Below are 25679 nucleotides of genomic sequence, written 5' to 3' on the forward strand. Positions count from 1 at the left end.
ACCTTGCTTCAAATGAGGCCAACAAGGAAGGTGCAATTATGTTAAATGCCTTTGCACAGCATCCAGCCTTGGAAATTCTCAGTAAGAAGATACCGGTGTCATATTGGAGATAAAAAAAACTTTGTTAAAAAAAAAGGATGGAATGCATGACTGGAGTTTGAAGGAGAGGTTGTTGTTGTTGTTTTTTTTACCTTTGAGTACTTTGTATCAACATACGTAAAAAGAGCAAACACGTTGATTTCATTATACAGAGAAATGCAGGGCAGCGAATTATTTGCAACCGAGCAGAAATCAGTGTCTGATTGGTCGCAAATCGAAACAATTACAATCATTTAAGAATATCTTTTGCAAACTATAGCATTCTGTATCTATTGGGGCGTTTGCTCTATACACACTGCTAACCATAAGACCTCACAACATGCTTTGTGTTTCTTGTACAGGTAGTTTAGTAGCTCATATTTCAGTTTTCTATCAAAAGTTAAAGCAATCGCGTATTTTTTTTTTTTCCATAATAGTGCAACTCTATAAGTAACTGAGACACAACGTGGGCTTCTATATTCTGAGGTATGTCCTGGAATAAATCCGTGAACAAAACACTGAAATCTCTCCTCCCGTCGGATCGGCAGTGGACCAGGATAAATGCACCTCAAACAGTCAATATCCTGTGAGAATCTTCTCATCTAAATAAAGGAAATATGAGAGTAATATCTATGGCCCAGAGGGACTGAGGCAGCAGGATCTGCCAGCCTGGAAGCAGTGCAGAACTAACTATATGCTCTGTATTGTGTAGGATTTGGACGTATCCCAGTTTAGCCGCACAAAGCTCAGAATAGAGCTAAACTAAACATCTCGCTGGGGTGTGGTTTCTTTATATACTCAGTGATGGTTCGGAATACGAGCTGACAAAGCGTGTGAATCCAAATGGTGCCAAAATCTCTCAAATCGAAATCAGACAATCAAATAGAGATTGCAAATTGTAATGGGCGCAATTATAAAAATCATTACAGCTGCACCTATTATGGGAATGTATTGTAAAACACACAATACTTTGTCTCCATGGGGTTTTATTCAATTTGCTCACCATTCCACCTTCATATGTTCTGAACTGCACCTGATCTGTGTTCGTCTTTTTCCAGTTTCAGTTCACTCGCTTAAATGTTGATGCTCATTGCACATGTTTAAAATCCCCGTTACATTTGAACACACAGACCCGCTATGTGGGGCAGCAGTGAAGGAGACGCGTTTTGCTCAGAGCGTAGCAGCATAAGCCAGTTTTATACGTGGTAAATTAAATGATGCAAGGGTGTTACACTTAAGGTTAACTTTTAAAACTCTGCCACCATGTCGCACTAAAAATTCCTGTCCAGGGCAACCCCCAATTCGCAACAGCTGTTTGCACCACGCACCTTCAAAAAGGTTTCCTCGAGAAGTCATAAACAGCAATGTCACAATGTTAATCCAATCATTGGTGTCCTTTGAAGGGCTCACTTCAGCAGCGTAAAATCTCTGTTTGTCAAAACAGTGGGCTGCTGTGAAATCCGAGCTGACTTGTGAAGGGCATCCTGTAACGGTCCTCGCCTGAGTGCTGCTAGAAGTCGTGGAGGCAGGCAATGAAATATGGGGCAAGATTTATAAAACTACTTTACCCACGGTGCTTAAATTATCAGTATCCAAAACACAGGAGGAGTAAAGGGGGAAAAGAAGATAAGCGTATCAAATAAAAACTGGGTTGACATTTTGCTGACAGGTACCGCAGAAATCAGAGTTAGCTTCAAAAAGCCGTTGTTTCATTTGTTTCGGGATGCCAAATCATGTGCAGGGTTGCGCTGCATGAGAAAAGAGCAAAGCAAGATAAAGCAGCCGACATAAACACATACCCCTGCAATTATTTCTGCAAGAGAAATGAACAGATTTTGCATATTTATTCAGCAAAAGACTTTGAACGGGATCAAAGCATGGCCATTATAGTCCAAAGGCGACCTCGGAGTTGGGCGTGTGCTAAAAGATACAAGCCATGCCTCTGCTCTATATAGCTACCCAGCAGATCACCTGTCGCCGTTATCAGCTGATACTATTTTCATCGGTGGCCTTTTCACCCACCGCAGAGGTCACAAAGGCAGCAACTGCAGCCAGGCCGGGGTAAGCGCTACAGCAGCGCTAAGGGACCGACTGGGTGTCAGACATATTAGCCTGGATTTTAGGGACTGTTGCTGTATGGCTGTCTCGAGTGAGAGGCCTAGGACAGCTTGGTTTAATAAGAGGAAAGAACATGTTGGGGAGGAGCAGAGGGGGCATGGAGTCGCGTCCTTGCAGTGCGTTCACTTCACTCCCCCGCGCTACAATATGCTGATGTGTCAATCTGACACAAGTACACAATTGCCCACCGGCAAAGTTGAACATCATTAAAATCTGATGAGGCCAGCACCAAATGGCGTTCAATATATTAGTCCTGTCGACCTGGCTGCTTCTTTTAGCTAACTGGCTGGCATGCATCACCCTTAATAATATTTCCTATGACTCTCCCCTGCCTCGTAAGTTCTAATTCTCCTCATACGCACATTTGTTCAACTTTGCCGCGCTATACCCTGCAGTCTGCTTCTTGACTCTCACTTGTATGTTCCCTCTTTCGTCTTCCTCCTCCCACACGCACACACATCCTTTGCCGTCTCCAGCGCCCTTCATCCCGGCCGCCTGTCTCAATGCCCAGTGTGCATGTGCCCACGCCGCCCGCACCAACAGGTCAAGTGCGTGCAATCGCCTCAGCTAACGACATGCAACCAACTCAGATCAAGCGAGATCATGGACTCGGGATAAAAATACCCCATGCATTTGGACGCCCGTCAGAGCCAAAGTGCAAATTGACTTCGCAGAGGGGTCACAATGGAGTGCACTGATGCTGGTGGGCAAGGAATTGAACTCTCTCAACATCTCAATCAGATCAGCTCTTATCTGTGTCAAGATGGAGCAGAGGATGATTGAAGATTTGTATGCTTGCACGCTGAAGGGCACAACGTCCTCTGTTTATTAATATTGTTAGTCAAATAAATAAGGCTTTACTGGTGAAGGAGACCACGATCCTGAGGATTGATGGTTCAGTCTCCACTTCCAACAACACATACCACTGATCTAACCATGAGAAAGACACTCAAATATATTGGAAATAGTGGAAATCATAGCCTAATCCTAACACACTGAGACAGTATACATAATGTGTGTGGCAACAGGCGACACAGCAGTGGTTTAGTGGTGAAGGCACCCTCCTCTGTTTACAAGCCTCTGTGCCAGAGCTCACTTTATCCAATACAGAGAGAAGCAAAGAACATGGTCGAATTACAATGATTTACTGACTGAATATTCCAAGGACCTTCTCTAGGCTAATAGCCACAAACACTTTCTATGAAAGCAACTGAGTTTACCATTATCAAACTAAGCTTGTTTTAAATAATATGACACCATTATTCATAGTCTAATCTCTCCGTTCTCTACATTGCACTCATCAGCACTAGAGGACAGGATTGTATATTCAATATTGGAATGTAAATTAGAAGCAGATTTTAAACACTTCATTTTAGCAGAGCAGCTGCCAAGACTCTTGCTAAGCATTCTCCAAATGCCCATCTTAAACTGTAAACCGCAGGGGTCAGAGCGATCTAACCATGGCCATACACGCGGCTGACCCTCTGCAAATTCCATCTCATGACCAAAAGCAAAACCTTTGACCACCTTCAAAATGCGTCGGCAGGCCTCTTTCTTAGATACACAGACACACAGAAAGGCGACTCTGCAGGCTGTTAAAATAATAAATGCACCAAATCATACTTTACAGCCGATAGACACCTCAGGTACAGATTACCGGGGCAAATTCACAACAGACACACATTTTGCAACTAAACGCAAAGGAAAGGAGAGATGGAAGAAAATTGTGTGTGAAATTCCTGCTTTGAAGTGAGTGACGCACTTGGGAAAGGGGGAGAATAGCTGACTTCAAAGAACAGACCAGGTTCCTGAAGGTTCCTCCTGGCTTCTTTTTCTCTGACAATACATCTTCAGCAACACTCCTAAAGCGCTGAAGGTTGATTGTCAGCGCACACAGGAGGACCTTTGCCATAATTGTTACACAATTTCATTTAAGCAGGTTAAATTCGGTCAGTGTTCATGGAAAAAGCTGAGACACCAAGTACCATCTCTTGTCCCTTCAAGGTTATTTTCTTACCCATGATCCCAAACAGCCCTTTAGAGTAAATGTCATCCCCCGGCAAGTCTGTAAAAGGCTCCAGACAAACACAGCCTCCCTGTGATTTACAATGAAGGGGCCCCACTTCATTATTAACGGCAAAGGTTCACAGCTTGCTCTGGCTAATCATTACCTCTATATCTATACGAGAAGGTTCATCACATGCGGTCCTCTACATTGTTAGTGATGATCAATAAGAGGTTGTGATTGACAGTAAAATCTGTCTATGTAACACTCTTTTTAGAAGTACACATCGTTGGAATGAGACAGTGACACTGAGACTCAGAGGGCAGGATTTCACCCGGAGCTCCCTCTGCAGGCAGCAGTTGGAAGGCACAGTATGAATACACTTTGAGCGCAAAACTGCTCAGAGCAGATCCAACGCTGGATATGGGCAGTTTTGTGTTTTATCTACGACACAGTATAATCCAGGAAATACAGATCGGAGCACTTCAGTAGTAGAGGAAAGGACCAAAGGGACGAGGAACCAATGTTATAACATAATTAAAAGCTCCAAAAAGTCAGTCGAACTTGCATGATATGTCTCCTTTGAACCAGTTCATCTAAGCACCTAGTTACTCCAAACAAGGTCACCAAATAGACAGATAAATGATGTTGCTGGCAAAAAGATTGGGCTACAGTCTGGCCAATCAGCGACATCTCTCCTGGTCGCATTCCAAGTCCTGGCACAGGTCTGCGCCGTGGCAGTTGGCAAGCGAAGGTAACGGCCATCAAGGCGGCTGCAGAATGCGAAGCACCCCTGCGCGCTGGAAAGACAGTTTGGCCGCGTTTGAAAAAAGCCACAAAACCCCAATCTGCTCCTTCCTGCTTTTGCCCTTATGGTACGTCCCTGGAGGGCGTCGGTTCAAATTCATTAGGGCTCCTTTATCTCCATGAAAAAAGGAGGACCCTCAGCTCTCCATCTACCTCCTGTTTCCAATCTCCTTCCTGTCTGCTCCCCCAGCCACTTCCAACAGCGCACCCCTTGCATTTATTGTTCCGCTCTTTCTTTTATTTGCCTCAGCACTAAGCTCGGGGTAAAGCGGGGGGCAAAGAGAAACCCAGACATGACTTATTCTCCCCATTTTTAACCCCTTATCCACCCCGTTGAGAATACATATTGGGTGCAGTAGGGAGACAAATGTCAGAGACTCTGCCTTGAGGGGGCTGGCAGATGGATTTTTTTACCAGCCACTTCACCACTTAACCCTGGGTAAAAGGCAGACTCCAAGCTAAGTCTAGACTCGCCTCACCCTCCATTAACTTGACTTGTGTGAGACTTAACTGTTATGCACATTGGGGAAGAAAAAAAGAGGGCTTTCCAGCGCATAATGACAAGATTTTCGGCAGATGGTGTCTTTAGCTGAAGGACAAGATGTAGTGATGGAGATAGTGTGTAATTACATGAACATTTCACCATACGCTTCACTTTGGTTCCCTCGCATGTTATCGGCACCATTGTCATCAGAGCGTAGTAGTACTTGTAATCCCAATGTGAATGATGACCATTAGTAAGCAGTTTCTTAGCCAGTAGAATATCATTGGCAATTAACATGCACTGCCCCAACCAAATAAACCAATAAATAAAAAAATCACAATACTTTTAGCAATTAGGAATTTCATCAAAATTGTGCAGCCCTAGCGCGTAGTATGTAATTTTTTATCTGCTCCCACAGATCCCGCTTGGTGGCTTTAGGCTGCAGTGTAATCAAAGACACACTGACGTCCCACTGTGTCAACACAATCTCCTGCTGCATCGACACCAAACAGGCTGATACAGATAACATGGCTATTTATTTACTTTGGAGAAACCATTTAGACGTACTGTGCGTCACCACTCTCCTTTAGTAACATGGCGACGATTCCATTCTCGAAAACAAAAAGTAATACCGTGTTACTTTACTCAGCGTGTGTTTGGGTATAATTTGGGGTCTATTACACAAAGCTGAAATGTGTGCCATCATTATTCTGCCATGCATCTAATCCTTAAACAAAGGGGGGACAGCAGAGGAAGGGCACCCTCCGCCCTCTGTTAATGTTAATCTGCCCAAACATGGCTCCTATCGCTGATTGCCATGTTGTCATTCTGCCCCCAGCCTCCACTGCCTTTTAATCAGGATTATCTTCGCTGACACCAAGACTTTAAAGTTAATTAGGGGTCTAGCCCCTGCAAGTGCCAGACCTATTTGGGAAATGCGCAGATTACTTTCTCATTTTGTGCCACAAAACTTGAAGCAAAGGTAGACTACAAGCAACGGCGGCTGTATTTGGGAGCCTATGGTTGGTGGAGTACACTTACATGCAGATACTCACACAGGTCCTGTTATAACAATCAGACTACAATGTAATGAAGAGCGTCTTATTGTGATCAGTTCGGGCAGTAATATCAATTACTGTCAATTTAAACACAACTGTCAACTTCTATATTGAATTTCTTCAGTATTGAGCACTTTTCTGTCTGAGAGCTTGAGATGCAAAGTGCAAACGCAAAGAAGAAAAGATTTTGTCCCCCGGTGCCGGCTTTTCTTTTGTTTCATTTGCACCGTCCTTTAATTTTGCAGCAAGGCAGGAGTGTGTATTTTTTGTTACACACTGGGATGAAAAGCATGCTGTTTTAAAAGGTACTAGGGCTTCCAAAGAAATTATTACCGCACACATTTTTATAGTAGAGCCTCTTGGAAGGCAATTTTGGGAGAAGGGAGATTTATAATGAAATAACTGACTTCATAAACTTTTGAGAAGCTTTTTAGCAGATGAATCATGATAAATCTGCCAACGTCCAAGTTTGATTAAAGGTTGATGTGGGAAGATTTGCTTTGGTCATTCAAGAGGACAGAAAAAGCCATAAGTAAAGACAGACCTAGACTGAACAACATTGCTCGACAGCTGTCAATCACTTGTTCTATAAATGAAGCCCTGGCGAAGCCTGCAAAAATCAATATGTCACCGCTGAAACGGAAATGGAGTTGTTCACCAACAGAAACAGCAGCACTGCACCCTTAAGTTGAATGTTAAATGAATACATTTCTCTTGATCTTGAAGCAAGTGCTTACAGTAACCTGGCTGAGGACAGATTGATATCACAGTGCAAATAATATTAGCATTGTAATATCAGTCAAGGGTGGCTCCGGTTTAAAGCGTTTGTGAAGAAGACGGACTTTTATGTTATTTGTAACTGTTAGTAAAAATGAAACTGTCTGAAAAACACAGTATAAAACCTGCTCACTCATACTGCTACATGATAGGTCAAAACCACTAGTGGATTCAAGCCATGGAACTATAATATTAGGCTGACAGGCAGGTACTGTAGTTATACTTCTTCGTAGCCCAGGCCTGCTCTGCTCTAAGTTACCAGCCCCCATCCTCAGGCCCATCTTCGTCCTCCTTCACTCTCCTTATTCTTGCCAACAACAGTGCACTCTTGGCTGCTTTTTACACAGTTTTATCTCAATCACTACTTCCCAGAGGCCTGAATTTAGCAGCAAGTATTGCGCACAATCACTTCTACCCATCAATTATCTGTCTACCCCTCTTTAGTTGCCCACTTCCTATTCTCTCCACTCGATGATGACAACAACATGCCCCCCCGGTCTTGCCTTGCCTCCCCCGCCGGTGGTCTTGTACGTACACGTTTTATTGTGGCAGTCACCTAGAGCTCCCCTCAGGCCGCACAAGAGTTACTCCCAGCCCCCCCCCCCCCCCCCCCTCGCTTGGAAGCGCCTCCGCCTCCTACGACCAGATGTCCCCCCGAAAAGTTTGGGTGAGCGAGTAACAAAAGCAAAAGGGGGCACTGGGTGAAGGGGGGTGTAAGGATTATTTGAATAGGCCCAGCCATCTTGCCCGAAGGCTCTCTCCTCTGTTCGCACAATAAGCACCACAGGATTAACAGCTTTTAACACACATATAGAGGCAAAATCACACACACCTATTCTATTCACTGTTTTTCACCAAAGCTACATGGCCCGCTGTGAATCAGGCTGTTTTGTGAGTGCAGTAAGACCAATGACCTGTTACAAAATCAAATTTGAATAACTCCCATCAACACATAGAAAATGAAAGTGGCACACACAGTTTTATGAAAAAGTACGCGTTTCCCCCTTAGAACTTCATTCATTTCATTTTTCATTTATTTATTCATTTGAGCAGAAAAAGTATATCAACATTTTACAGAAAGAAAAAATACAAAACAAGACTTTGTGCTCAAAAGGAGTAGGAAGAAGTTCAAAGAACTTATAGTAAACCTACCCCTTATCTCTCATTCAAGTAATCATCACATAAACTTTCCACTATACTCATGCAAGAAACCGATGCATGAGTCTGTGCTTACATATTGATATAAATCGTTTATGATCGTACGAAATGTCAAAGAATTTCATCATTTACAGTCTACCAAATATACCATATGGTACATAAGAGTTATACATCAGAAAATAAAAGAAACAAATGTTTTGTTTTTGTTATTGCACTAGCCTAGTAGTACCGTAGTACACTTTTATTTCATGGCCAATTCTTTTAGCACTATCCCATCTTTTTGTTTTAATAATATCTTAAAGTTGGCTATGCAGTGAATCAAAATTGCATCAAAAGGCCTTGTCTGTTTATAAATGATACTAGTAAAAGCTATACTGTATACAAGACAGGCTATTCATTAAGTATTCCCCACTCTCTTGCTCATTTCACAATTTTGAATGATTATCATGATATACATAGATAGTACTCCACAATACATCTTCTAAAATGGCACAAATGGAAGTTGCACTGATACGTCACATGACCCTCCACACAGGTCATCTGTTTCACCCCACATCTTTTCCGATGTGTTTTTTATGGCCTTAAAACGCTTTCATCCGCTTGAATTATTGTCAACTATAAGAAATGTTCTTGGATTCCACATCCTCGCATCACACAGATGGCTCAACAGGCTGCTGTGAACCACTGACGCAGGCTGCATGCGCCGGCTCTAAATGAGCCGCAGCCTGTTCGGACCCTTCAGGCAGAAGAATGGGATTTTGACCCCCACCCACCAGTCCTCCCATCACCGTGAGCCTGAGACCTCACTGGGGTCAAATTGCCAGGGCGCAGGGGGGCTCGCCTTCCTGCCAGACCCGGTTTACTAAAAGGGAGGGAGCAGACGCCTCGAGGGGGACGGCTGTGCATCAATCTTCGGGACGCCAGCTGGTGATGAAGCGCACTTAGACAGACACTGCTAACAGTATGGGCACCCGAAGGAGACGCAGACAGGAAGCCAGAAGGACAAGCTAAAAATTATCTAAGTGCAATTTTTCAGGCGATTACAAGTACAGATTACAATTAAAGAGATTAACTTTATTTAAATGAAGATCAAGAAAGGGCAAATTTACACTTTAGAGAGGCCAGAAATAGAAAATCTTTGTAGAAGTGAGAACTACTTGAGCAGGTTTCATAACACCAAACTGGAAGATATTGGTAGAGAATTATTGCACTACCTATATAATAGCATCTACTATTCAAATGATGATTTGATCACAATTTTCCCGCTAGCCCTACGAGAAATAACTGAAATTGTGTAAATTGCATCTCAAAGAGCTTCCGGCCCGAAGAAACCTGAGTGTTCATATCAGTACAGTGGTTGAAGTAATTGCTCAAGTGTGACATTTTTTTTATGGGAGTGACTGAGGGAGTAGAAGGCATCAACACGTGGCCCCGGCTCCTGCGCAGCGTCAAAAGCAGATTACTGTCACTTCATCAGAAGGAGCTGGAGCGAATCATTTCGGTAAGAACCTTGAGGTACCAGGGGAGCGCGCACAGGAGGCTGGGGAGGTGGCAGCGGGTCGGACAATTCCCAAAAGGCTCCCACAAACACTAAGGCAGGGATTACAATGTTTGGCGAGGGCTAGCGTTCTATTCTGTACACAGAGCAGGTAGGGCAGAAGGAAAAGACTTCTAAAACTTGTTTAGTCTTATATTTTAGCTGGGTTTTTAGACAATAGGCTTAGATTTGTGTAAAATACAGCTGAGATCGCCATGGCAACGTTTGGCCTTTCTGAGTCAGCCTTCGAGAGTCCAGATGCCCTTCGAGGTGGAAGCCTCTTATTTTTCCTTGTTTGAGATAGGCACAAATATTTAAGAGAATTTGCTACTAAATGGATATTAACTTTTTGTCAACGTATTCTCACCACATTACTAATATTGCTTGTTGCAATTACCTATAGTGAGTCTTGGCTTGCCTGGCATCTCAATATCTGAAGTGGCCAAAGGACTGTTGACTCAAAACAAACAAATTAAGTAGGCCCATAAGTAAAGTGTAAGCAAACCCCAGACAGAGTTGACAGTTGGAGAGAGCAGCATATACTTCATCCCAGCCAGCCACCAATCGATGCTTGGGAGTTCACACACCTTATCTTAGCTTTGTCTTATCTACCCACCTCTACAGCAGTCTCATCTCTGCCCGGGAAACCAGTGCTTGTTTTGGAGCGCTGAGCTTTTTTTTTTTCTTTTTCTTTTTTTTTGTGGAGTTCTGGGAGTTGGCAAGCAAATACAACTTTATTTAGACTGCCCCCGATGGGTCACAACCTCGCCTATTTGCATCCAACGAGGTCCAATGAGGGCATGTAGAACTCCAAGGACTATAGCATCTGCAAGTGAGTGGTCGTTCAATAGTTCATCTTCCTGTCAGCCTGATCGTGTTTCTTCCCTATGGCCATGGGTTAGTCACAGGGAAAGGAGATGACACACACACACACACACACACACGCACACGAGCGTCGAGTAAATGCAAATATTGTGAATGTTTGGTTTTGTTGTCTTCAAAAACCTGCTTTTACTTCTTGTCTGGCAATTTTATTCTTAAGTACGTTCCTAAACGATAATAAGCATGTCCCTACGCTCAAAAGCTCTAGTCTGGATCCAGCTGCAGCCACAAAAGTGAGTACACGGTGAGCATCGGTGTCAGACTTGAATGCAAAGTTTGCTTTTGACCTTGGATAATAGTTTCGACACAGAAAAGGGAGTCGTGTTGTAAGACTTGCATTTTCTACACTAGATATTTGACTGTACACAGACTTTCATTTGGAATACCCCTCAAAGAATGTAATAAAAAATAACTATTTTGATTGAAAAAGTAGAGTAAGATATAGAAAAACATTAAGAGCTGTCTTCCCCCCCCCCCCCCAATGAATCCTCTCGGTTGTCGGCATTATGATGGTGTTACTCTTTGTGTCTTTGTGCGTCACTCAGTGTAGGAGGAACCCAGAGATCGCACAATATTTTTGTAATGGATGCGATACAGAATGAACTATTAATTGCGCCTGAATAGCATCTGGAGCCTTGAGTTTTTACCTGTCTACCGAGTTCCGTGAAACAAATACGAGTAAAGGAAAAACGGCTAATCCACTAATGAAAGGAAGAAGGAGGGGGGGGGAGACACTTTATAAGACACAGTACCTCCTGTTTTCGCAGCCAGACTAATTGCACCTTGTGTGTCTGGAAGAGCACTGATTTACCACTTGGAGCAAATTAAAATGAATAAACACAATTAGCTGGGAGTGCAACAGTGGCTCGGCAACTCACATTCCTCTCTTTTTCACTGCGATGACAGTCACTTCTGAGCAGCTGTTATTAACTGCACGCTCGCGTCAAGTGCAATGCAACTAATTGCGCGACACTTGATGCTACTAAAACACTCCTAATTTGAGACTGAACAGGGTACTGGGTGATTCAAATAAAGAGGGAGCTTTGAACTGTTGGTTTGAACTCAAGAGTGGAAAACAGAGCGCTGAGAAAAGGTTATGTAGGCTTGAACACATGTTAATAGGTCAAAATGTATTTAATAGTGATAATCCAGATGTTTGTAGGCATCAAATGAGGTTTTAGACTTAACAGTGATTGTTTTGAGGACTGAAAAGGATAATTGACCCTGAACTATAAGATGCTTAACGTGATTGTCTGCAAGTTTGCAAAGTGGGGAGAGATAGAGTGGAATTTGAAAGTAAATTATCAAAATTCCTACCCTTTTTAACCAAAAAACCCTTCTTAGTTTGCAAAATGAGGAGAGCAGGAACAGAATTTTCAAATGTAAACGATCAAGCTCCTCCCACTCCCCTCCTGATTGGACCTGACAGGCTGGTTCACAGGAAAAGCTCATCGCATTGGTCAGCGCGGGAGGATACTAGACTCTGATTAGTTGCCGAGATCCGGGAAGGAGGGATTTTACAAAAAATAATATATATATTATTACTTACTTTACATCAAAAGTAAAGTAATAAATGGTTGCTTTTGCACATCTTTCTATTCTAAAACATTTAAACTTCCAGACTATCACTTTAATGGAAGCAAATTCAGTAATGCGTTTATTGAATTGGTAAAATATAAAATAAAACGCAGACACCGCCATCCTTTTATGCTGTCACAAGCACCAGCTCCGGCTACCCAGAGGGGATGAAGCAAAAACTATAACGGCAGGGGAAATGAATTTCAAAACCCCAAGGAAGTCCTTAAACAAGCCTGTAGTTGGCGTTTGCATGGGGAACAAATGGCAAAAGAAAGAAAAAGCATCATATCCGGGGCGCAATTCAATTAGCTTCTCTCCAAGAGTAGAGAGTGGTGCTCCAGGGAGAAATCTAAAGTTGGGCCCAATAAAAGAAGTTTTGAAGGGTGTAATGTTCCCAGTGCCCCCTTCTCCTCTGCTGCTCATTTCCTCCGCTTACAAGCTCGCCACTCACAAATGCATCGATCAGTCATTTTGTACGGACAAAATAATTTGATCAAATAAAGTCGCACCTTGACTGTTGCCGCGGTGACAGATGCTGGTCACGCCCGGCCTGCTGTGCCTGCCAGCTTATCCTTGGCATTTTCATTGCCTTTTGTCTTTTTTCCTTCCCACTTAGCTGACAGTGATCAGAGGTGATAAATTGTTCAATTAAAGCCACATTAAGAAGCCAGAACACAGTTGATGTGCCGCCTCCTGGTGTACGGCTGTCCAATTACTCTGAAGGACAAGACTTCTACTGGCTCCTGACAGTCAACATGTGACTCTCATCATAAGACAAATGGCTTTATTTATACAAGCCAGCAGGGGGGGTTGATACAGAAAAGCAAGATAGATGGAATTGAATTAAGAACATGTAAATTGCCATTAACAATGCAAATTCACATTGCAAAGAGAGCTAGGCTGTCCTGTGGGGTGAACCCTTTGACTTTCCATCTCTGTTTAAACATCTGCATCGTGTTAAAGTGGAGAGTAACAACTGTGTTTATTCCAGTGCTGTTTGGCGACTGCCGTGAGTGAAGCGTATTGCTCCACTGATCTTTTTTTGGCCGGCAGTTGCTTGGATATTGTGGAGGGTCAGGTAGAGGAGGGGTAGGCCTATCAATGAAACAGAGAGCACAGTTAAAGGGACCATACCTAACTTTGAACCTTTTCAGTCAAAATGTGACGCAATTGTATTTTTTTTTACCGTCACGGCCGTCCTTAAAAGATAAACCCATTTCGTCACAGATTGACTATTTGGGTTGACCAGACACTACATCAACAAATCATAATATGGCGCATCAGGCTGATTTTTTTCCACAAACGACTACTTTCACAACATACTTTTAAAGGGGCAAAACATTATTTTACCTTACAAAAAGAAAAGAAAAATCAGGTATAGCTCCTTTAAGAATCATATCAAAGCGCTTCTTCTGTTTGCAACGAAAACAGTGTAGCCTTAAAGGAATAGTTCACCATTTTTCCATACTGAGTTATGTTCTTACCTGAGCTTAGACAAGTTGATGCGTACCTGTCTGATCTTTGTGCGTGCCCATGGAAGAGTTTGGTCGCTTCTAACTTCACCCCATTTGGAGCTATAGGAATACACTGGGAGATGCCAATGCTAAAAACATCTTTGGTCTTTCTGTGTGACTGAGGGCACACAGTTCTTTCATACAGTGATATGTTCTTACCTGAGCTTAGACGAGTCGATACGTACCTGTCTGATCTTTGTGCTTGCTAGTGGAGGAGCATGGTAGCTTCCAACTTCACCCCGTTTGGAGCTATAGGAATACATTGGGAGAGGCCAAATGCCAACAACATCTTTGGTCGTTTTGCATGACTGAGGGCACACACAAAGACCAGACAGGTACGTATCAACTCGTCTGAGCTCAGGTTAGAACATATCTCAGTATGGAAAAACGGTGAACTATTCCTTTAAGTCACATTTGAACAACAGTCACCGTGCGCCAAATGTTGCTTTACAAAATCGAGCAGGCTTGTGGAACGCAACTCATCCAAGAGAGTAGCTTAACGAATGCAACTGCAAAAGTTGACCACAGGCAAACGATTGGTTGGATGAAACAAGTGGGAGCGACCGTAATGCGTAGCCTGCAGCGCTGAAAACTCTCCACAGCCTGTATTCAACATAGGAGGTCGCGCCGTCGCAAAAGTTTTCAATCACTGCGTTGTTTATCTTACGTCTCGCGGAGCCAATGTTTGTGCGGCGTTTCTGCCACTTTCTCACCAAAGCTGACCCAGAACGATCCATTCAAAAAAACTCACCACTTAACTCCAAAGCCGCCAGTGTTTCTTTTTTGTGTGTGTTTTTTTGTTTTTTTACAGTTCTCAGTGCCATTTTACGCGAAGACACCCCGTGGATAAAGCGGTCCAGATTTACGAAATAGAAATGTTGAACACATGTTGATGGTTAAAATGCTTTAGCTGTAACACACAAAGCACAAACAATGATGTAGAATGGGGAAAACTTACCGTTTGCTCGATGCGTGAAAGTCCAAAAGCGAACCCCCCTGTGTTTGACGGGGTTCACGCTTTTATCCTCGAAGTTAACGGCGCGTATTCCGACAGAAAAAGCAGTTCCTTCATCCCAACATGTACAAAAAGCAATATTCCATTTCCCTCGCCGGCATATAAGTCAGTTGTTATTGGGAAAAGGCACGTAAAAAAGTCATATTATTCCCGGTGTGCGCTTGTATTCCTTTCCCCACATCACACGCTCCACGCCAAGAAGCTCCGCGGTGAAAGAAAAAATCAAATACCGCGTAATAATCCGCGCGCGATACGGGGACGCACGGGGCACCGAGCGTACACCTCTTTATTGGTGCCTCGTTATCTTCGCGTCCCAGGTTTAGATTTCTTTCTTCCCAAATGCACCTCGTACCGACTGGGGGTGGGGAGACACACAGGCAGATGCCCCCTCCTTCTCCCTTCCCAACTCTCTCACACATACGCACACACACACACACAGCAGCAGAGCAGGGGGGGGGGGGGGGGGGGGGGGGAACGAGATCAGTGCTGCGTTCAGAAGCCTTCGGTGAAAACAACACTGAAGACGCACTGGGTTATTACGCCTACTGACACAGGTATAAAAGAGTAACAGCTGAGTGAGGAGCAGTTCCAAACGCAAGTAAGTTATTCATTATGTAATTGAAATTAGTTGGATTGTTACCAACGTTCTGTTAATGGTTCATTGTTATGCAACACTGTAAATGTTGTAGGCAAGACAACAATGACAAACTGACCACTATCCTTTTTGCAGGATTTGTGAAGTAGTCAGCATTACAACAATTGGAACTTTTTTATGTAGTCTTGCAATTATAATTAATAATGATACATAATCTTGCACATAGATTTGCAAATTGCACATGGGTAAATCTAGTGGTCTTCAATTGACCATACCGGCATTTAGTATACATCTTTACAATACAATAAGTAAGAAAACAAAAAGGTATGTTTCTGTACTTAACTTTGTCCAATCATGTGTTTTCCAGCAGAAGTCAAATGTCTGATTGGCTGGTGACGCTTGAATGTGAGGAGTGACAGCTGGTGTCCAGCTTCGAGGAGAGACACACAGTGGAGACACATCAATCAAGTGACCCCCACTCTGTTGTTTGCCTGGAGCATGCTGCTAACAAAGGAGGTTACACTGCTCAACTGTGTGTTTGACTCTTTGCTAGGTATAAGTTAGAAACAGTGAAAGTTAGCAGTTTATTTGTGAACGAGCAGCTAATTATATTCGTTTTGAAGTTGGTAACTTTCTGACCCTCTCGACCCAGCCAACTTTTGCAGATCTCCAGCAGAGATTGCTGGAGAATTTTGGGTCATTGCAACCATCTTTTTTGACAGATTCCTATTTCCAGCTGATGGAACACATCCATTTCCTCTGAAATTCCTAATTATGCCCAGATGTTTTTCTTTTTTTACTTGAAATAGTTCTTCTTTCTTGGAACGCGTGTTTACTGAAAAACACTCTGTACACACTGTATTAATAAGAAATTATCTTAAGATGGGTGATGTTATGATGTGCTTTTCAAAAGTTTAATGCAAGTAAATGACACTAATGTGTTTTTTTTTTTTTTTGCCCTCTAGCTAAAAGATGTAGACCAGTACATTGTGACTGTCCCCTTTTACAGCATACAGGCACTAATGAATGAGGATCGGCTGTAGTAAAAAGTCCTGTCTTAGCTGTGTGCTGGCAGCGAGCCACCCTGCAGCACCAGCAGTCCTCCACTGCCCTCTCTCTGCTCTGTGCTTAAAACCCAGTGTGACATGTAGCACGCCATAAAGAGCTGTAAAAGTGCGCAAGAGGACCAGTGCGCACCACAGACGATCTAATCAATTTAACCATGGAGTAAAAAACGTGCAAAGAATCCTCCCACGGCTTCTTACTCACACTACAGCCCTTTATTTAATCAGGCTGCTAAATCTTAGCCGCTACCCAGAGCTCTCACTGCGGTTCCCCTGGTGGCGAGGGCCTTAACATGGTAAATTTCACTCGAGTAGGGAAATGCGCACAGTGGCAGAGGACAGTGCTTTGGAAGGATAAAAAGAGCACTTACGGCCTGACATGTGCAATCCATAACAGAATAATGAGACTGTGCCACAAAGGAGCCTTCATCCTTCCACCGGATAGCTTTGGAGTATGCGCACTTTCGTTTGGCTTGGGAGTGTGCGTAAGTGCCGTGTGTATATTCAGGGAGTGGACGAAGTGGCGAGTGCTCAGGGGGTAAGCGTTTAATTGTTGGGATCCTGTTGCAGAATGATGCTACAGCATGTTCTGTCTGATGCATGCTCCAAATGTTCAAGGAATGCTGCTCACTGAACTGGCCGTCTGTAATGCACTACTGTCTGAGATGTGAACAAAGGGTTTGGATTATTCGTAGACTGATTATTAGCTACTGTATGAGTTGATGAGTTTGTGTTGTGGTTTTGAAGACATGCTGGCCCCAAAATAGTCCTGAAATTATATCCAGTCTACTTATGTAAATCAGTAGTTACAGAAACACTTTGACAGGTTTCAGGTATTTTTTAGGGGCTAATTTGTATCTGTTGTCCCACACTTGCAAACTCAAACACACTCTCATTCATCCTGGCCTATTATACATGTTTTTTTAGTGGTAGGGGAAACCGGAGGAAACCTACGCAGGCACGGGGAGCCAATGCAAACTCCACACAGAAAGCCTGAGACCAGGTATCTGGGAAACAGGCAAAAACAGTTACTGGAACACATCCAATAAATATCATTCAGGGACTGCTGGTGTCAATGGGCTACATGGGCTAAGGTGCTAGGGTGTTATGGTATACGTTATTGTTCAAGCAGAGACATTTTTCCCTCTGCGTTTGACCCATCCTTTGATTGCACAGGGCCAATCTGTACGAACAGTGCAGTGCTGGGACCCATCTCCAAGATGACGATCCAGGCTGATGGTCAGAATCACCTGGCAGGAGGATTAACCTATTGTGTATGTTTCTGGGTGATAGAGGTAGAGCTACTAGGACTTGATGTTTCAATCCCTAATTTGAGTCACTACTCTTGGTCATGGTCTAGAACTAGGTGTTTTGATGGGTAGATGCTTCACTGGGGTCATCAGGTGGGTGCCCTCCTTCCTTGATGTTTCGTTGATGAGCCCACAACATCTCCAGAGGGCTCAACAGTGATACCCAGCGTCCCAGGTACACTCCCCTCAGCTTCTAACCCACCTGTTTCATCTAACAGCCCAGGTACTATCTTTCCTTTTAATCCACAGCCAATTGCTGCTTTTTTCCGCTACTGCAGACAAGGACTTGATGGCATGTCGGAGTGATGACAAGACATTTTTGTTCTCTGATGTTAAACAGCGCTGTGGGTTCTGACCAGCAGCAACAAATGTCATAAGCTGCAAATGTCCTTTAGCTGTAGGAAACTGGAGCACTCGGAGGAAACCATACAGACACAGAGAGAGAAACATGCAAACTCCACACAGACAGGCCCGCATGCCCGGCCCGAGAATCAAACCCGGGACCTTCTTGCTGTAAGGCGCAAACCGCTCAGCCACTACCCAAATTGTATTGGTAATTTTAAAGTTGTTTCGCAGCTAGTGGCCTATCATTGTGGTTGCATACATCTGATAATGATTTTTGTCGCTAAGAATACTAATCCTGACTCCGAGTCACACACATACACACACTCAAACAGGCAGATTTAAGTCCCGCCTCCTGCACATACACACATAGCCCGGCAGCCAATATCAGAGGATGCACAGCAGTCTTGAGACCTACGTTAGGCACATGCAGGGGCTTTGCTGACTCTCATTGGTCACATTCCCTCACACGCGGCCTCTCAAATCACTGAAGAGAAACTTTCCAACACCACTAGATTATACAGATATTGTTTGTTAATTGACGACCCTTTGCAAAAGCTCTTTGGCAACGCAAAGTTGGCAACAAGTTGGCAACACAAGATGAAGTCGGGAAGCTCCTTGAGTTTGTGGAGTTTCAAAGAGCACTAGAAAGAAGGCGACAGCCCCACCTAGAGTTTACATCATAAGCCACCGCCACTGGCAACATGTATATCATCTCAAATCTGTCCTGGATTCTTCAAAATATTTCCTCAATCCGCAAAAAAATTAAGAGAAAATGAAAAGAAAATGGAGAAAAGCGTTGCCCAAAAACGGGAGAGCAAATGAAGCATTGAGTATATTCAAATATATGATCTGCTTTAATGACAGGGTAATTAAAACATGGCAATCGTGAATGGTGTAATTATAACACTATTAAAGCTTGCTTTTACTGTAAGTTGCAGCCATAATCAAACTGGAGGCAGTAAGAAATAAATTGGTAATGAGGCCATTTTAGTGTGTACAAATCAAGATGAGTGCAATTTAAGTGATTTTTTTTTTTCCACATTTTTTCCTTATTGCCTGACAACTCCCCTCCGTTCGTCTCTGTCACCCGTAGGGGCTGAGACACAATCACCTCGGATAGCGGCGGGCCATCGCTCACCCTGTCCCTGGAGGCGACAGTCCACTTACTGCCAGCCCGTGCTCAAATGGAGGGCATTTCATCACCCACCAAAAACACAATTAAGGACCAGCGCACCCGTACTCCCCAGCTCGGGAAGTGCCACCTCCCGCCACAAGTTCAGTCACTTCAGAAGCGTGCCAACGTTTCAGATATTTACTCTGCTGTGACAGAGGTTTGAGCGAGCCAGGAAATCTTGTCTTTTGGAAGAATTTAATGCTTCATTTTAAAGGGATATTTCAGGATTTTTGACACAGGGTATCATTTCCTAGTTATCCAGATTGTTGTTGATTTCTGGAGATATTTTTTTCTTAAATTCCTGCAGTTCTTATATTTGAAGAGCTTAGTGGCGCTAGGCTAGTGCATGTCTATGGTATCAGCTAGCCTGCCTTAAAAACAGTCTGACCCGCTCCACAGTGCACCTGAGGCAAATCACTAATAACGGCAGACGAACCATATAAATGTCTGTGTTAATAGAATCATTATAACTGTTTTGCATTTATATTTGAGCAGCATCATCTTCGTGGTTGTAAGCTACGCAGCGGCGGATTGATCTAAAAGAAAATAGTCCCTCAAAATGCGGTAATTCATGTGATACAAGGTCAGTTATATTAAAAAAAAAAAAAAAAAGATTCTATCGACACAGACATTTATATGGTTAATCTGGCGTTATAAGTGATTTACCTCAGGTGCACTGTGGAGCGGGTCAGACTGTTTTTAATGCAGGCTAGCTGATACCATAGACATGCACTAGCCTAGCGCCACTAAGCTCTTCAAATATAAGGACTGCATGAATTACACAAAAAAAATATCTCCAGAAGTCAACAACACTCTGGATAACTAGGAAATGTGGCCCAATGTCAAAAATCCTGAAATATCCCTTTAAAGTACATTCAGATTTCGCGAAGCCTGGTATTCGGTCCTCACGGAAAGTCTTTCTTTATATTTTACCTTTTTTTAACCAGGTACACACATACTGCTAGACCGGTCCGATTCTGAATACACACTTCCAGCACAAATTCAAAATGGCCACTGCAGCCGAGGGTGTTGTGGTGATGGGTGATTCTCCTGGTGCATGAGCGGACGCAGAGCGCTGGCTATTAGAGTGCACCAGTGCTGCCTCTTATCTCCCAACACGATAGAGATCTACAGAGCTGCAGAGAGATTATGAATTCATTACCTTGATACACAAGTGAGCTGGTGGATAGACACCAGTTTGAGGGAGGAGATGGGCTCAGGCTTGAGGTATGGCACAGACTGAAATGCAGAGAATTACATGGCGCTGGATAAATCTGTCAATTTGGTTTCAGGCTTTTTACAAGTCCTCGGATGTTGTGCTAAATAAGGATTTCTAGTGGTTGTTCTGTATTATATCTGCTAAAACTAAAATACAGGCAATTTGCTTAATGGAAAGAGCTTTAGATAACATCCACACACTAATCTTGCAGTTAAATCCAGTACTAATACGTGTAATATTACTGGGGGGGAAAATGGGGAAAAAAGTTCAAGCAGTTTTTATTATTGTCTACAAAGTGTAAGGCTTTGTCACTGCTGCTTTGGAAACATCATTTTCGTTCATTTATATTACCACACGCAATCACTCTGCTGTATACTTTCCTCTCTCACTAGCATTTCTCTTAAAACAGCCAAGTCTGAAAATGGCTTTTCTCGGAAAGTGCTCTCCCTGCAGCTCTGTTGAACTGGCACGACTTTTGAAAGCAGGTTAAGAAGTGATACTAAATAAACCAAAGATATTTCAGGAAAACACAGGGAGCAAGTGGTAGACACGGTAGACAGCGTTGAATCCAAAGGTATGTGCAAAACAGCAACAGAAAGAATGGCAACGTTTTGACATTTTCTAATTTTATTATTATTATTTTTTTTTTTTTAGCTCTGTTATAGCCTGGTTTTCAAATTTCTTTTTCTCATACGGACTGCCGGTGGGTTTGTATGTTCTTCCTGACTGCTCAAGCACATGTCCCTTTTCAGGTCATACCATTATGCACATGCTTTAGTGGACACTCTGGCTTCTCGTCCTTTCGGGCAGTTTTCCATGCGCACGGCGTGCTTGTATATGTGTTTTCCCCGTGCATGAGGGAGTCAAAAGGAGGAAGGCCATAATAATGAGTGATGCCAGAGGTGCTTTTCCCTCTCCCACCCTTTTCCAATGGCTCGCTGGCTCACTAATGGTCTCCTTGGTGGCTTGGCTGACCGACTTGCTTGGCTCTCCATGCTTCGGTATTCCTTATTTGGCCATGCGGGTGAAGACGGGGCGAGAAGGAATGGGGCAGGTAGAGGCGCTGTGGATGAGCCTCTGTTTACATGTCGGGTCAAGGGGTCAGAACACCAGAGTGCTAGCACAGAAAGCTTATAGACAGTAAGGGAGTATTGTCCTTCACAGCTATCATGGGGGATTTATTAGGATAGATCCAGCATGAAAGTGTTGGATGGAGGCTATGGACTCTAGTGCACCCCTGGTAAAGAGATAGCCTCCACAGGTAATTTCCAACACACTCTTTCTTTAGCCCTTCTTGCACTAAGGCCCTGGACAGTGGAGGGGAGTCGGTAGAAAGGAAATTAAAGGCAACCATCCTTATAGTTTTGCTCTTGTCCGCTTGACTGGCTGCGCGCTCGCCTGCTCGCCTCGCCTTGGCTTTACTTGTGTTCCCTGGGCAATGTTTATGCTGTGCCCGGGCCCAGGACAGAATAGATTCGCCCACACAGCACTGTGCTCTCAACCAGAACTTAAATAGGTCTGGCAAGTCCGAGCCGCACTCCCATTCACGCGCACTCCTCTGGATTAAGCCCTCTGGCCCGGGGGCAGAGCAGCAATGACTGCATTAGGCCTAAGATAGCATCTCCCCCCACCATACCCCCAAAATGCACACCATACAGTAGTTTATAGGATGTGATCAACATTCAGGAAGTAGGCAGAAAACACTGATATAATTTATATGGTCACACTGATGCCCAGAGATCTTGGCAGCATTACAAACTATTACATCCAGTCTTCAAGGCCCCAATACTGCTTTTGAATGTGATTCAAGAGAACATTCACAAAAGCGTTCTAACATTGAAATGAAGTAGTCTCACAAAACATCTAAATGGAAAGTTTTTGGAAAGTTTTTGAATGCAAACTAGCAAACACTATAAAGACTAAGGAAGAATGAGGCATCACACCCCAATATGTAATTCAGGATATTTGCATGAGACCACAGGTGTAGCAAAAGCCCAACATGATGCATTAAAAGTACTTCTCTACAGACTCCATCATTATGCAAAAAATATTCCACAACTGCATGATTCTTGGGGAGGGGAGATTAAAGCACCTTTTTGTAAGCCATCTTAATAAAAGTGTTTGCGCTCATACTTGCCTTTGTTTCAAGGTTTGCTAAGAAATCTGTTCATTTTCGGACTCTGGGCGTGCATCTGGATAACAGTGTTCTGCCATGCTAAATCCACTGTGCACTTCGCAGCGACTGGAGCAATTTTAGGTCGCACGGAATATAATTATAACAATTAACATCTGCCAGGGCCTTCTCTTTCCAGCTTGTTGAGTGCGCGCAGGTTCAACAGGCTGGTGGGGGCCGGTGTAGGGGGGGGGGGGGGTCAGCATGTGCCATCTCTGCACCACCATTTCAACAGGTCACCGCGGCCTCATCACTCCAGCTCAATATGACAAATCCAGCTGTTGGGAGCCCCCCGGCAGAGCTCTGTGTATCAGACATCTGCTCTCATGGCCTAGCGCTGCAGGTGGGCAGCAACCACTGTGCCACTATAGTCAGTCATCGGGTACTGCATTGACCCTATTCTCAGGGCCAAATTAGAGATTTATTTTTTTAAATGATCATACTTCTCTGTCAGATGGGGCAAAAGAGATAACTATGAACACAGGTTATACTGCAGAAAGAAACAACATCCAAAATATGTTAGCTCCGAAGAACCTCATAATTGTCATATAGAATTGAAGAAGCCTCTTGCATGATGAGTGAAATGCCTTTCTTTCAGAACAACCCACTTTGTAAGATCATGCACAAGTACATGCAATAGCCTAGCTCTGATAAAAAAAAATAAGCTGAGTTCATACAGCCGCAGTTAAAACAAGGGTTGGTTTCAATTAAGAGTGGCTTTGAATATTCACAAAGATTTAGATCTCCAAATGCTGCGCAAAGCACCAAAATAAATGATCACTTAGGCAGATTCACGGAGAGTTCAAGTACGTGTGGAGACCTTTTCATTCTGCTGCTGTGCATCGCAGCGGCGCCGTGAATGTAAATTCATTTAGAGGGGAGCCACTCGAAGCATTACACCTACAGTACATATGAATGAGTTTTCGTACTCCAGCTGTGAATCCATACAGCAAATAAACTGCTGCTGTATGTTTACAAGACACCGGTGAAGTGCTGATTTGTCTTGTTTATTTTACAATCGTTTGGCTTGAAAAAAGAAAACCAAAGGCGTCGCGTCCAGTTAAAGGAACAGGCCACCATTTTTACACACTGAGATATGTTCTTGCCTGAGCTTAGATGCATGCCTGTCTGGTCTTTGTGCGTGCCCTCAGTCACGCAAAACGACCAAAGATGTTGTTAGCATTTGGCCTCTCCCAATGTATTCCTATAGCTCCAAACGGGGTGAAGTTAGAAGCGACCAAGCTCTTCCACGGGCACGCACAAAGACCAGACAGGTACGTATCAACTCATCTAAGCTCAGGTAAGAACATATCACAGTATGGAAAAACGATGGCCAGTTCCTTTAAATGGTCTAATCTGTCAATGGCTTTTGATATATGAAGCTGCTCCTATTTATTTATGGATGAAATATTAAAAACTATTATTATCATTATTTATTGAAACAGGGACAATGTACAGAACCATTAGTCTTTACAAGAGGAGATGATTTGTACCAGATTTAGCTCAGTAGCTATTTTCCATCCGCAGTCCCTGGACAGAGGTGAACATAAAGCATTACAATTACAATCTATAAATCCAATCTACAATAAAATCACTGTATAAAATACGTTCTTTGCTTTTCCTAAAAGTGTACACACACAAAAAAAACTAAACAGTCTCTATAGTTTACAGTACATTCATTAATGCTGACACGACTGATGATCTAAAATGTACATTTTCAAATTTCGAGTAAAACTATTAAAATCCACAGACAGTTTCAGACTGTCTGGAAGTTCGTCCCACTGTTTAATGGAGCGAAACGAGAAGGCACACTGTGCAAAGGCGGAAGATCTTTTTGGTATGACACAGTTTTTATTTGCAGTGGATCGAGTAGTTCTTGTATTTTGCTCAGAACAAAGTCTGACAAAGTTCTTCAGTGGTGGTGGAGCTGCGTTATTGGTGATTTTGAATATAGTTCTTAGATTATTGTATAAAAAATCTTATTTATGCAAATGTTATTTTCTATACATAATGCACCAACATTGATGCATTGTACATCCTGATTGGATGTAACATTATTTAAAATCATATCTGTAGGTTGGTGACCCTCGCTGAGGACCAGCACAGCAAGAGAAGGCTCAGGGAGCATTGAGCTTAAGAGAAATGTTTTGGCCTTTTTCAAAGCCAAAGTAAATTCTAGTCAAGAGATTTTAGGCATTTCTTGAAGGCAATTAAAATTAGATTTGCGATTAATTTGTTAATTCTTTTAATCGATTCCTGGCCCTAATAATAATTAATAATTTATTTGACGTATAAAAAAATATAAACATAAGAATCACTGCAACACCTCATGAAATTTGCTGCACCTACTCTTTTGTAAATATGTTATCTGTCATGGGCGTGGCTTTGGCAATTAAAGTTCGAGCATATTGTTCGCAAACTGAAATTGATTATTTAGTGGCTTAGTGGCAGTAATATGCAGTTATAGCTGTGTCCACTTTTTGTTGGTGTTCATGAGACCCCCCTTGAAATGACCAGGACCCCCCATTGCCCCCCTAATCAAAATTGTCTGGAGCCGCCTCTGGACACTACATGTTAATGAACTCATATTTTCATCCGTTGTCCTTTAAAATCAGCATTTAATGTATTGATTACAGGCGTGGGAGGTTAAATATAGATTTGTTAAGATATCATGCCTTCAGTTTGTGAAGTTATTTTTGGGTGCGATTGGGTGGGGCCAGGTGGGGTGCTGTAATTCTGTGGATAGACAGGTGGGGGAGCCCTCGTGTCTGTGGAAGCTGGCCAAGAC

The 25679-nt window shown here is 43.2% G+C and overlaps 1 protein-coding gene across 5 annotated transcripts in view; it reads right to left on the reverse strand.

Annotated features, from left to right (window-relative positions):
- ptprsa (protein tyrosine phosphatase receptor type Sa) overlaps positions 1-25679 on the reverse strand; it is a 207812-nt gene that overhangs the window by 134904 nt on the left and 47229 nt on the right. Inside the window, exon 1 of one of the 5 annotated variants that reach the window (XM_079575487.1) lies at positions 14955-15434. The exons of the other annotated variants lie outside the window; for them this stretch is intronic. The gene's annotated coding sequence lies outside the window, so the exon portion shown is untranslated. Of the gene's footprint in view, positions 1-14954; positions 15435-25679 lie in introns of those variants that run through there. 5 annotated transcript variants of the gene reach the window in all.

The sequence above is a fragment of the Gobius niger genome (assembly GCF_951799975.1).
Source record: "Gobius niger genome assembly, chromosome: 17".
NCBI classification, from domain to species: Eukaryota; Metazoa; Chordata; class Actinopteri; order Gobiiformes; family Gobiidae; genus Gobius; species Gobius niger.